This window comes from Notamacropus eugenii, chromosome 6, assembly GCF_028372415.1.
Source record: "Notamacropus eugenii isolate mMacEug1 chromosome 6, mMacEug1.pri_v2, whole genome shotgun sequence".
In the NCBI taxonomy this organism is placed as follows: domain Eukaryota; kingdom Metazoa; phylum Chordata; class Mammalia; order Diprotodontia; family Macropodidae; genus Notamacropus; species Notamacropus eugenii.
Genome location: NC_092877.1, coordinates 58,170,952 through 58,184,389, shown reverse-complemented (window position 1 = coordinate 58,184,389; position 13,438 = coordinate 58,170,952). Strand labels below are relative to the sequence as shown.

Here is a 13,438-nt window from a genome sequence, read left to right as displayed (position 1 = left end):
GAATCTTGAAAGATGAATGCTCATCAGGACCCGAATAAAATGGTAAAAGATCAGATCTATCCACTTCATTTACTAGTGAGGCTTTCTCTGTGGTTAATTTATCATCTTGGCCAATCTTTGCAAACCTTCAAGATCTTTATAATGGCCATCCTCAATATCACTATAATTATTATCATTTTATGCATAATATGTTGTTTGTGTCTCCAAGTACTATAAGAACAGCAAAAATGCTTATAATTCCTAATGCAAAACCATATTATAAGAAGAATGATAGAAAGGATCAAGGATGTTTAGCCTGGGGAAGAGGGCAGGCATGATAGCTGTCTACAAATATTTGAGGGGCTCTGCTGTGGAACAAGGATTAGACTTGTTTCAATTGACTCCAGAGTATAAAACTAGATAGAAGACAAATTATAGGAAGATTTCGACTATGTATGAGGAAAACCATCACTCCCCATTCTCCAATAAATGTTTCTTGATAGCCTACTACCTGTCAGGTACCATGATAAGCACTGGGGATACAAAAAGAGACAAAAGACAGTCCCTACGCTCAAGAAACTTAACGGAGGAGAAAGCATGCAAACAAATATGTACAAAGCAAGCTATGTGCACGATAAATAGGAAATATAACGGAGGGAAGGCACCAGAATTAAGAGGGGCTAGGGAAGGCTTAATTAGGTCTATCCAATGATAGAACTACCTGATTCAGGAAATTTAAGTTCTTGTCAGGAGAAATGTCCTAGCAGGGTCTTGAGTGAGAGTCAAGCATCAGGGATTCCATTGAAACAATCTCTGAATTGGAGTGAGTTAGACTAGAGGTGTCATGACTGCCTTGCAGCTCTGTATGTGATAGTCCACTTTCTAGGTGATAGTGGGCCCTCTTTCCATTAGTATCATATATTATCAACATTAATGTTTAACCAGTTCACACATACATTATTTCAAATACATCGATGCTGAATGAATGAATATTGACTGTTTTACACAATCTTTATTTCCCTTCATCCCCACCACTTCTGTAGATAGCAGGGAAACTTTGGTATGGGATGTGTTTCCTATGTGTTGAATTAGCTAGCAGTTCCAGTTCCCTAAAAATTGTGATTAGAACCCAGAACCTTTCTTGCTTAACTGAGTTCTATCGCATCCACTTGTTTGTAGCACTTAACTGTATCGCCACCTGCTGGTGCAATGTAGAACATGTTGGGTAGCTTCTTGTGGGTCTGCCAACTGAATGTGTGTGTGTGTGTGTGTGTGTGTGTGTGTGTGTAATTAATTTTTTTTACTATCCTTGAAAGCATATGAAGAACTACTGCTGAATCTTTTGCTCTGTCTAGGATTTGAACTCTTGCCTCTGAGAGCAAAAAGTCTGCTTTCCTTTGTAATATAAGGTTTTCTCCTGATTACATGAATTGGGACCCTTTCTATAGCAGGAGTTGTTGTGTTAGAGTCTTTTACATGAATAGAAGAGACACCTCTTTGGAGGACATGAAAGAGTGAGTCACTTTGACATAGTGGAAAGTGCATAGGACTTGGAAGAGCACATCTCTTATTTACCAGCTGTGTGACTATGGGCAGAGTATTTAACTTCTCTTTGGCTCAGTCTTCTTATCTATAAAATGGGAATAATGTGGGTTGAGACACACAAAGGTCCTTTCATATATTGACATTGGGTGTTCATTTGATTCCAGCCTAGGCTCCTTCTGTAGATATTTGATGTTTTAAGCTTCATTCCAGCTCTGACATTCTATGTTCTATGTTCTGAGGTTCTTATTCTTCTGACATTTTATGTTATATAGTATATACTCTCTTCTAGTTTTAACATTATATACTCTAAGTTCTTCTATTCTGTGATTTAAGAACCTTTGCAAATCTCACATGCTGTATATTTTTTGGCAGTTAGGTGGTACAATGGGTAGAGTGTTGAAACTGAAATCTGGAGGATCTGAGTTCAAATCCAGCCTCAAACGCTTATGGAACTGTGTGACCCTGGACAAAGTCCTTTAATTTCTTTCTAGGCCTGTTTCCCCATCTGCAAACCACCCATGATAATCCTATTTCCCAGGGTTGCTGGGACAATAAAATGAGATAATATTTGTAAAGCACTTTGCAAATTTTAAAGCTCTCTATAAAAGATAGCTGTTATTTTGCAGGATGCCTGTCTTGTTCTGCCTCCGCCCCCATTCCCATTAGTGCCTTCTCTTTGGGATGACCTTCTGTTCTCTCTGTATAAGCTTGTATGAACCTGGTATTTTGCATGTTGCCTTCTCCATCGGAACATGAGGTCCGGAAAGGAGAGGATAGTGTGTTTTTTCCTTCTGCTAGATTCCTCAGGACTTATTACAAGGCCTGGCACAGAATAAGCACTTAATAAAAGAGCTTTGACCAAAAATCCTTTCCAGCTGTAACATTCTATTGTGTGAAGCAAACCTTAAAATTTTAATCAGATTTAAGCAATAAGAGGATTTGTATGTTTTTTAAAGATGAATGTTTTGCTAGTTATATTTAAAAAGATATAATATAGCTGCAGGTGAGAATGTGGGCTACTAAAATTCAGAGAAGTATTTGGAAGAACCATTCTTTGAATGGTCCATAGGTAATCCAACCCATGACTAATATTAAGGTATTCACAAGCAGGGGACAGCCTAAGAGGAGGAAACTCAGGCAGAAGTTTTCAAAGACAGCTGTTTTGGATGTCATAATGCTAAAATGCTAGGCCTCTGAAAGATAGTGACTGCCCTGTCACTGGAGGTGATGATGTGGGATATCATAGAAGAGATTGATCCTTGAGGATGAATAGAAGAGGATGTCTGAGAGCCCCTTCAACCAAAGGAGTCTAGGAAAGGGTCGAACTGGTAATGGTTCATGCTTCAATCCAAACCATGCTGGAAGACTGTCTTTAAAGTGGGTCACTGTAAGGTATAAAGCCAAATTCACCAGTAGACTGGGATCTCCTGACTGGTTTTGACTGATGTTTTCAATTTTCTTAGTCATTTTTCTATTCCATGCACTCTTGGATTCTACTATACTGGCCTACTCACCATTGCTCAAACATGGTACTCTATCTTCCATCTGCATGCCTTTGCACTGGCTGTACCCCTTGCCTAGGATCCTCCTTCTCTTTACCCTCATCTTTTAGAATCTTTGGTTTTGTTAACGACTCAGCTCAAATGTCACCGTCTGCAGAAGACTTTTTCTGGTGTCCATCCACTGTCCCCCACCCCAGGTTAGCTTCCATCCACTCTGTATTAGTGTCTGTGTCTTGTACCTCTTCATACATCGTTCCTCCCCTTCCAATCCTCCTCATCTCCCCATCAGAACATAAGCGTCTTGAGGGCAAGAACTGTTCTTTCATTGATCCGGACATCTAATGCTTAATAACATCTGATGTATAGTAAGTAAGCAATAATGACAGTGATAGCCAGCTTTTATATAGTGGTTTAAGGATTGCAAAGTGCTTTACCAATGTTATCTCATCTCAACATCTTCTAACATCCCTACTGTTATTATCCTCATTTTTACAGATGAGGACATGGAGGCCAAGAGAGGTTAAGCAGCTTGCCTAGAGACACCCAACTGGTAAACGTTTGAGGCTGATTTGAACCTAGATCTTCCTGACTCCAGGTCATGACTTCAGCATGCTGGTACCCAAGGGTGTGCTGGGGAGAGCCAACAGCCAACTGTTCAAGTTTAAGTGTGAGAATTTGCGCCTCAGAAATCCGCAGCACTACCAATCAGGGCTTGATTTATTGTTTTGTTGACTGTCTAAACTTCAGAAAGTGTTAATAAACATTTAAATTAAAACTCTCTGTGTGCATACTGGTTGATAAATGTTTATCACTTACCCACTGCCTGAATCTATATATGCTTCTAAAAGAGGAGTAATGAGAGCCATAACAGAGGGACACCCCAAGTACTGTATTGGTGCCCACAAAGGTTGGGGGAACTACAGGCAGTTCTCCACGTGTTGATTGGGACACTTTGAAGGATTCATGGGGAAATATGGAGAAGTGTAGGACAACATGGGAAGGGGTAGAGAAGCTGCAATCTTTTCTATTGGAGGGTGTGCTCACATGGGTGAAAGAAAGCAGTCATCCATAGATGTGCTGAAATAATTAAGTGTAATGATGAATAATAATTAGTAATAATTATCAATTAATAATAAATAAGTGCCATAACTAGGGCATCATCAGAGCAAAGTAGTGGGAATGGGAGGGATCATGGACTCTTTACTGTATGATCCTGGCATTTCTGAAAGGACTTAGCTTTAAAGGCTTTAAATGACCACTACATGAGGGCAGAGCCTGTCTAACCCTGACAAACTGTCATAGGATCATGGATCTATTGCTGAGAAGGCTGCCAGAGGTCACCTAGCCCAACACTCTCATGTTACAGATGAGAAGACGGAGGACCAGGGAGATTAAGGGACTTGCACAAGGTCACAAAGAGGTAGGATTTGAATCTCAAGGCAGTGCGCCTTTAGAGGTAGAGTTTTTTCCATTGTCCCTGCTACTCAGCTAAATTCTCTGTTTCTAGACTTCTTGACCTATTTCAGGACATTGTGCTCAACTCATTCTTTGCTCTTGGTCTCTGTCCTGTGGATCAAATCCCTGTTGCTCTCAGAATCATAGAATATAGAATTTCGGAGTCAGAAGGACTCTTCAAATAGAGAATATATGCTGTTAGAGATGGGCAGCTAAGTGGCTCAGTGGATAGTACACTGGGCTGACAACCAGGAAGACTCATCTTCCCGAGTTCAAATCTGGTCTTAGGTACTAGCTGTGTGACCCTGGACAAGTCACTTAACTCTGTTTGCCCCAGTTTCCAAGGAAACCCCAAATGGAGTCACAGAAAGTTGGACACGACTGAACAACAAATTGTTAGAGGCAGAAGGGACTTTGAGGACCTTGAGAACAGGGGTATAGATTGTTGGAGAGCTGGATGAAATCTCAGAGATCATCTAGCTTAAATACCAGCACTTTATAGAGGAAGAAATTGAGGCCGGGGAGGAAGTATCTAGCAGAAGAGCAAATAGCTGCTAAACAGCCCAACTAAAACTTGAATCTTGGCTCCCAGGCAGGGCTGGGAAAACACACTAAGTCCTAATCTTCTGGTTCCTGTTTCTCTTTGATGAGACGATTGTTCTCTCAGATCCATCTGCTTGCTGGTGAGCTTCATGTTTAAGTCCAACAACGGCCTTGCCTTCTTGGATTAATGGGCATAGAATCCTAACTCCTCCATCCCCCATAAAGAGCCCAACTCTTTTGGAATCCCATCCAGCCTGTCTGTGGACTGGGCCACATTTAATAGCCTTTTAAAAGTCCACTTCCTCACTTACCTGAGGCAGGTTATAATGGATGGATGACCTAGAAAATCCTGATTTTATTCCTTTCCCTCTAATGAGCATACCACCCTGCATGGAAGAGGAAACAAATCTAGACTCTCAAAGAGAGTCAAGTTCATTGTCCTGCAGAGAGATGAGAAGATCCACTAGCCAGAGCAAATCATTTTCCTCTAGGACTATGGCGGATCAGAGGCATTCTTGTGCAGTAGGAAGGGAGCTAGCCTTGGATCCAGGAAGATCTGGGTACAAGTCCCATTCCTGACAAGTATTGACTGTGTGAACAGGCAAGTTACTTAGCCTTTGTTTCCTTTTTTGTTGTTGCTCAGTTGTTTCAGTCATGTCAGATACTCCATGAGTCCATTTGGGGTTTTCTTGGCAAAGACATTGGAGCATTTTGCCATTTTCTTTTCCAGTTCATTTTACAGATGAGGAAACGGAGGCAAACATTGGTAAGTGACTTTCCCAGGGTCATATAGTTAGTAAGTGTTTGAAGCCAGATTTGAACTCAGGTCATTCTGACACCAAGCCCAGCACGCTATCCACTGTACCATCTAGCTGCTAGGCAGTTATAAGTTGTAGAGAAGGTTCTGATCTGCATTGATAGAGGGAATTTCCTATGAAATCATAATTTCTATCCCTAGTGTGATAGATGGGCAATGAGCTTTACTGCTCTCATGGTTCATTATATCATGTTAGGAAAGTTTCTTCCCTTCTCTGGGCTTTAGTTTCCACACCTACAAAATAAGAGGGTTGGGCTGTATGCCTTCTGAGGTCCCTTCCAACTCTCTAGCTCTGCCTGGTCTTCTGATTCCAAATCCAGTGCGCTTTCTGCTACCCTACGCTCCTTTCCTAGGGGCCTGTCGCCACTGGAATTTTGTTACATCTCCTGCAGAAGTCAATTGCTGGATGTTTTCTATTTTCTTCAGCATTTTTTTGGGTCTCCTTTAGCAGGGTGTTTACTTGTTTTTCATGCTTTACTTGCATCTCTCTCATTCCTCTTCCCAGTTTTTCCTCCACCTCTCCAACTTGATTTTCGAAATCCTTCTTGAGCTCTTCCATGGCCTGAGCCCATTGAGTGGGCTGGGATACAGAAGCCTTGACTTCTGTGTCTTTCCCTGATGGTAAGCATTGTTCTTCCTCATCAGAAAGGAAGGGAGGAAATACCTGTTCACCAAAAAAGTAACCTTTTATAGTCTTATTTTTTTTCCCCCTTTTCTGGGCATTTTCCCAGCCAGTGACTTGACTTCTGAGTATTCTCTTCACACCCACTTTGCCTCCAGATCCTCCCAGCCAGCGCTTGGGGTCTGAGATTCAAATGCTGCTTCCCAGCCTCAGGGCTTTGGGTGGGGGCAGGGCTGCTATTCATTGTGAGATTAAGTTCAGGTGCTCGGGTGGGGACAGGGCCACCTCACGGGCTCAGTTCCCTCAGGGGGTTTATGCAGAGACCTTCAACAATGGATCCGGGCTTCTGCCTGCTTGGGGAGCCCCTATCTGCTCCCGCCTCCGCTGCTGCCACCTGACGGGGCCTGAGTTATGGGGGCACCCCACTCCCCTCTTGGCAAGCCGAGAAGACCCTCTCACCAACCTTTGGGGCCCGTGGGTGGAGGGACTGACGCTGCTGCTGGAGATTCCATCCCTGAAGCCTGCTCAGATCTGCTCCTCTCGGTGCCATGCAGCCAAGGCAGGGCTGGGCTCGGTTCCGGATCCGGGGCACCACGGACCTTTCGCAAGAGGTTTTCAGGCTCTCTGGAACAGTAATCTCATCTGCTCCGTTGTTCTGTGGCTTCTGGTGCTCCAGAATTTGTTGGGAGTTCTTCTTTACAGATATTTTATGGGCTGTGGGTTCGGAGCTAGCGTATGTGTGTCTTTCTACTTCGCCATCTTGGCTCCGCCATGGATGTTTTCTAGAGGACAGTGTTAGTATTCTTAGTTTTGGTGTTTTCACACAGGAAACTCTTTCTACCTCCCTCTTTTCTTCTCCTTATGTATCTTCCTTCCTTTCCTTTCCTTTCCTTTCCTTCTTTCTTCCCTGTTTTCTTTCATTCCCTTCCTTCCCTCTCCATACTTTCGTTTCTCCCTTTCTTTTCCTCCCTTCCTGCCTTCCCCTTCCTTCCTTTCTTTCTCTTACATACTTTGATGACCTGTGACCCCGTCAGTGTGGGCACCCCACTTCCCCATGATATGGATTATGGGTCATCCATGATCATTTATTTGCAATGATCTTTTTAGCGTTTCATTTTAAAATCGATATCTTCCCCTCCCCCATCATCTCCATTTGCAAAAATATGACTCTTCTTCCCCTACCCAGAGAAGCATTCCATGGGAAAAAGATTCTAAAAAAAGGGAGAACATGGTTCAGACAAACGAACCAACACATTGATCGAGCGTGGCGGTATGTGCCTCCCAGATCTGCAAAGAAGAGGGAAGTCCATTTTCTTAGCTTTTTTCTGGGGCCAGTTTCCTGTTCATTACAATTGCACAGCTTGATGTTTTACGTTTTGTTGTCATTTTTTTCTGTTGTGATGTTCATCCCCACTCAATTTCAAGGAGAGAGAGTTCAAGGGTCTTGTTTTCCGCCCTGGAGAAGAAAATCTTGCTATGACTTGGGAGAGACCCTGAATTAAAAACAAAAGGAGAGAAGATAGAACATGAAGTAAAACCACATTTCAGTCTCTAGTGACCATCCCTGGATGTGGAGACCTGGCTTGCCTGTGTCTGGAGCCTGGCACGATCAAGAGTCAATTATTTATAACACAGGAGCAACTCCATTCAGGTTCTGGAGCCTGTGAGTGGATCAAAGACTTAATAGGCCAAGGCAAGTGCTAATGTCTTTATACTAGGCACCAGGGACTTTAGCATTTCACTTGAAGCACTCCTAGAAATGCCATCGAATTATTAGGTGGCGAATTCTCATTCCTAAACCAGGAAGGACTTAATTTGCTGAAGTAGTTGTCTTCCTCAGGGAAGGGGAATAGCTGGAGGGCAATTACAAGTGACCCAGCTCTGTGGAGTTGGGCAAACTGTGGGATTAGTTGAGAATGAGGTAGAGGCAACTCATTTAAAGAGGACTGGATTCTCCCCCTCCCGCCTTCTTTTTTTCCATCAAGCACACCCTAAAGCAACGGTGAGCAGCTTCAGTGAAAGTGGGAAGCCAGGTGGAATTGTAGATAGAGTGCTGGGCTTGGAGTCAGGAAGGCCTGAACTCAAATCTGTCTCAGACACAACTGTATGGCCCTGGGCAAGTCACTTAACTCTTGTTTGCCTCAGTTTCCTTCTCTGGAAAATGAGGATGATAATTCTTCTCAAGGTTCTTGTATCAAATAATGGTAAAGCTTTTAGCACTGTGCCTGAAAAGTTGTGCTATATAAATGTTAGCTGTTATGATTATTTTTACTGTTAATAATAATTATTATTTAAAAATAGGACAGAGTGCTGGAGGTTGCAGGATTCCATGGTTTGGTGCTGGAAGGGATCTTGGAGACCATATGGACCAGAGGTATCCAACACCTGCCTTTGGGCTACATACAGATTAAAATGTAATTGGGGAATATTTAACAAAATCAGTAAAAATAAAATATAGATAAGGTTGAATTTTAAAACGAAATCTGCATGTAGCCTGCAGAAATCCATATTTACAAATTAGCAGCCCCCATTTCCATTTGAGATCGACACCACTGATCTAGTTCCTGGGTCTCACTTCATTAATGAGGATACTTTAAGTGGCTTACCCATGATCTCACAGCCAAACACTTGCAATACTAAGATTGGAACCCAAGTCATCTAATTACGAATCTGCTACTCCTTTTATTGGTCTTGTTTGGAATAAATTTTCCTGCTGTTTTGGTGATCTGAGGAGAATGAAACAAGGTCTCATAGACCAAAAACTTCAATACTTCAGAAATCTGTGAATTTCTCCATACAGACATTCCCTTCACCAAACAGCTTCTCTGCACCTTAGGAATTGATTTTCCATGAATTGTCGCCCTTGTACTGTTCCTAGCCTTTTCAAATATTTTTAGCCTGGTCCTTGAATGGAAGCTACGTAATCTGACTCTAGATACGGACTTGAAGAACACCCTCTTCCTCTCTACCCCTTCCCCTCCAGCTTGGTAGAATCACCCAGAGACTTGTGCTCCCCTAGTATAGCACTGAGTAATCCAGGTTACCCCTACCCCATAGTGAGGCATGTAAAGGTGTCTATTGGATCTAGAAACAAGGAATCTGAGTTAATGGTGTGATGGAAATCAGAAAGCCTCAGTCACACCCAACTGAAGGAGAAAATCATCATGGACATAATCATAGGAACTGCCTGTCAAGGAAATGGGTTTAGATCAATTCTTTTCTTTGTTTTTCCTTCTGAAAGTGTTCCTTTCTAATTGTCTTCACTGTTAGTATTACTGACTTTCCTTGTGTTACGGATTACACAGACTTGAATAAATCTCCTTCTGAAACCATCTGGCCCTAAACATCAAAGAACAGCTGTAGATACAATTTTTTTCCTCTTTCTTTTAAAATGTAGTCTACACTCTTTTATATATATAAAGTTAAAGTGTGTACATACTTCATATGTACTCAAGTTAGCCCTTAGGGGATTTTCCAATTTGCTGTTTTTCTGTTGGAGGTTTGGAGTGGGTTGTGTGTGCAATTAAAGGTGAATAAGAAAATAAGAATAGAAAACCAGAAATCAGGATTTTTAGGTTACTAACTCCCTCTGTGGCCTTGGGCAAATCAGTATCTTCCCCTCATCTCTGCCCACCCTTCTCCGCCCCCCCCCCCCATTTCTTTGCCTCTAAAATGAGGGAATTGGATCAGATCAAGTATTCCTAGCCTTTTTATGTGTCACAAATTCCTTTGCCAGTCTGGTGAAATCTATAGACCCCTTCCCAGGATAATGTTTTTAAATAAATAAAATAAAATATGTAGGAATACAAAGAAAACCAATTATACTGAAATATATTTGTCCAAAATTTTTTAAAGTTAAACCCCAAATTAAGAACTTTAGAATGAAGATCTGATACCCAATATCCCTCCCACTTCTAACATTTTATGTCCTAAATTCCAAGATCCTAATTCCAAGAATGGTTATGGTTAAGGTCCTTTTTAGTCTTAATTTTCCATGTTATGTATTCTAAGGGCTGTTCTAAACTTAGCCTATCATGATGACATATGACTCTATGTCTTGGCTGGCTCTGCCATTTTGTGATCTAAGTTCTAAGGTCCTCTACAGCTGCTGTATTTTATAGTCTGTGTTCCAAGGTCCCTTAAAGTTCTAATATTCTCTCCTTTAAGTTCCTTTCCAGTTCTGGGTCATTCCATGACCTTGGGGCTTATAATTTATAGGGGGTCACATTCTTACAGTTACCCACATTTTAAGTTCTGCAATTTTTTCCATCTACATTAACTTTACATCACTGGGGTTCCATCCCTTGTACTGACATCAAGACTTTGGAGGTGGTAAATGAAGTTTTAAAAGATGTCTAATGTTCAGTGTCTACTCAATTTAAACCAGTCATTATTAATTACATGCCAACCATGTGTCACTTAGTGTGCTAGACAATGAGGAATACAAAACCAAAAATGAATCAGTCTGCTCTCAAGAAACTTATATTCTGTTTGCTTCATAAAGACAGGGACCGTTGTAGGTAAATGTCTATTGAATGAAACATACCTTTTCTGTGGATATTTGTATTTTTAGTCTGAAACGTGTCTGATTTAGTTCTGTGAGTTTATTGCCCAGCTTGGAAGCTTAGTACTTTTTAATTTGCTCCAAATTTATCTTGTTAAAATTTTAAGCCTCTCCCCTCCCCAACATCAAGAAGTAGAAAAAGCGCTATGTAGGGAGTGAGCCAGAGAACTGTGGGTTCACATGCAAGCATTGCTACTTATTAATGTGACCTTTGGAATGATCTATAAATTTTTTCTGGCTTGAAAGCTATACTATGAGAGAGCAGTGTGATGTAATAGTCAATGAGCAGGCTTTCATTAGAATCTAGAAAGAGGGAGGTTCTCTGCTGTCTCCAGATCACTCTGGAGTATATATTCAGTTTTAGGTGCCACATTTTATAAGAGACTGCTCTTATACTTTTCCTACAAAATTTTGTTGTTTGGTCATTTTTCAGTAATGTCTGATTCTTCACGTCCCCATTTGGGGTTTTCTTGGCAAAGATACTGGAGTGGTTTGCCATTTTCTCTCCAGCTCACTTTACAGATGAGGAAACTGAGGCAAGCAGGGTTAAGTGACTTGCCCAGGGTCATCCAGCTTTTAAATGTCTTGAGGCCATATCTGAACTTAGGAAGATGGGTCTTCCTGACTCTAAGCCAGCGTTCTATCCATTGCATTACCTAACTGTTCCCCTACAAAATGACTTCATGTATTATGTATATTTTGCATATGTACATGCTGTCTACTCACAAATTATATTTCATTTGGTATACATTTATCCAGCAATGTCTCTGCTCTTGTAGAGTAAGAGAAAATAACTTCCTTGATGGCAATACTGTTTCCTTTTAATTTTTCCATTCTCAGCACCTATGTCTGACACTTAGCAGAAGCTTACTTCATAAATGCTTGTTCGTGGATTAATTAGCATTAGTAATTTGGAGAGATTTGAATGGAAGGGGATGAGGATGTTTGGGATGCAAAAATATACTATATGGGGATCATTTGAAAGACCTGAACTTGTGCAATTCAGAAAAAAAGGACTTAGGAGGTCCCTGATAGCTGTTGACCAGTATTTAGAAGTATATAGAAAAAGAATTAGATTGGTTCTTGGCCCCAGAGGGGAGGGCAGAACTTAGGCCAAAGACTAGATAGTCCAGGGAAGCACTTTCTAACAGGCAGACATTTCCCCAGCTGGAATGACATGTTTGCAGGGGGTTATGAATTCCCTATCCCTGGATGTCTTTAGATAGAGCTGGGTGAATATTTATCCAGACAAGTATAGAAGGAATTCTTTTAAAATATGTGTATACACACATATGTATGTATGTATGTGTGTATGCATATACATACATACACGTATACATACAGAAATTTGTATATATGTGTGAATATATATATGTCATATAGAAGGTAGTTTGAACTAGACACACAATCAGTTGCCAAATCTCCATCTCTGCCTCCACATCTGGTACAATCATCCTCTTCTCTCAGCTCTCACTTCAATTTCAGCTCTCATCTTCTCTAGCTTAATCTTTGCAACAGCCCTCCAACTGATCTTCCTGCTTCTTCAAGACTCTCATCATTTCAATCCATTCTATACTCTGCTGTCAAAATAATTTTCCCTAAGCACAGATCTGACCATGTGATTTCCCTGTTCACCCAACTCCAGTGACTTCTTCTTAATTGTAGGATAAAGTAAACTGATTTTACTTTTTAATAGCTTCTGCAAACTGGCTCAAACCTATCTTTAGAGCCTCACTGGACATTATTCTTCTGTGATCCAGCCAAACTGGCCTTTTCTCTGTTTCCTACCTATGACTCCTATCTCTATGCCTTTAGCATCTTGAATGCCTGGAATGTATTTTCTCCTTTCCTCCACCTTATAGGGTCCCTCTTTTCCTTTAAGATGCAGCTCCAGCACATCTTCTAAATGAGGTCTGTTTTTTTGTCCCTATTGGACTATAACCCTCATTATGATAGGGACTTATTGTGTTCTTCAGTATCTAGCTGTTGTCTCTCTGATGTTCCTCCGAGCTCTGAGTTTCTCTGATTTTAGCAAGTCAAGACTTATGTACCTGGATTTGGTGAACAAATTATGTTTTCAAACTTTTTAACCCTATATGATTATTAAAAGAGTTGTCTGGGGCTCTAAAAGGTTGTGAGTTGCTTGAGGTCGCATAGGCAGTGTGTGTCAGATATTTATGGTTGTTCAGTCCTTTCTGACTCTTCGTGAGCCCGTTTGGGGTTTCCTTGGCAGAGATATTGGAGTGGTTTGCCATCTCTTTCTCCAGGTCATTTTACAAATGAGAAAACCAAAGCAAACAGAGTTAAGTGCCTTGCCCAGGGTCACACAGCTAATAAATGTTGAAATGTGTGAGATGGAGGACTTGAATTCAGGTCTTTATGACTAAATAGTCATAAAGTTTACGCACTAT

General features: G+C 41.2%; 1 protein-coding gene across 4 annotated transcripts in view; it reads left to right on the top strand.

Annotated features, from left to right (window-relative positions):
- Nucleotides 1-13,438, top strand: part of SORCS2 (sortilin related VPS10 domain containing receptor 2) — a 1,292,493-nt gene that overhangs the window by 193,103 nt on the left and 1,085,952 nt on the right. The gene's annotated exons all lie outside the window — the stretch shown is intronic.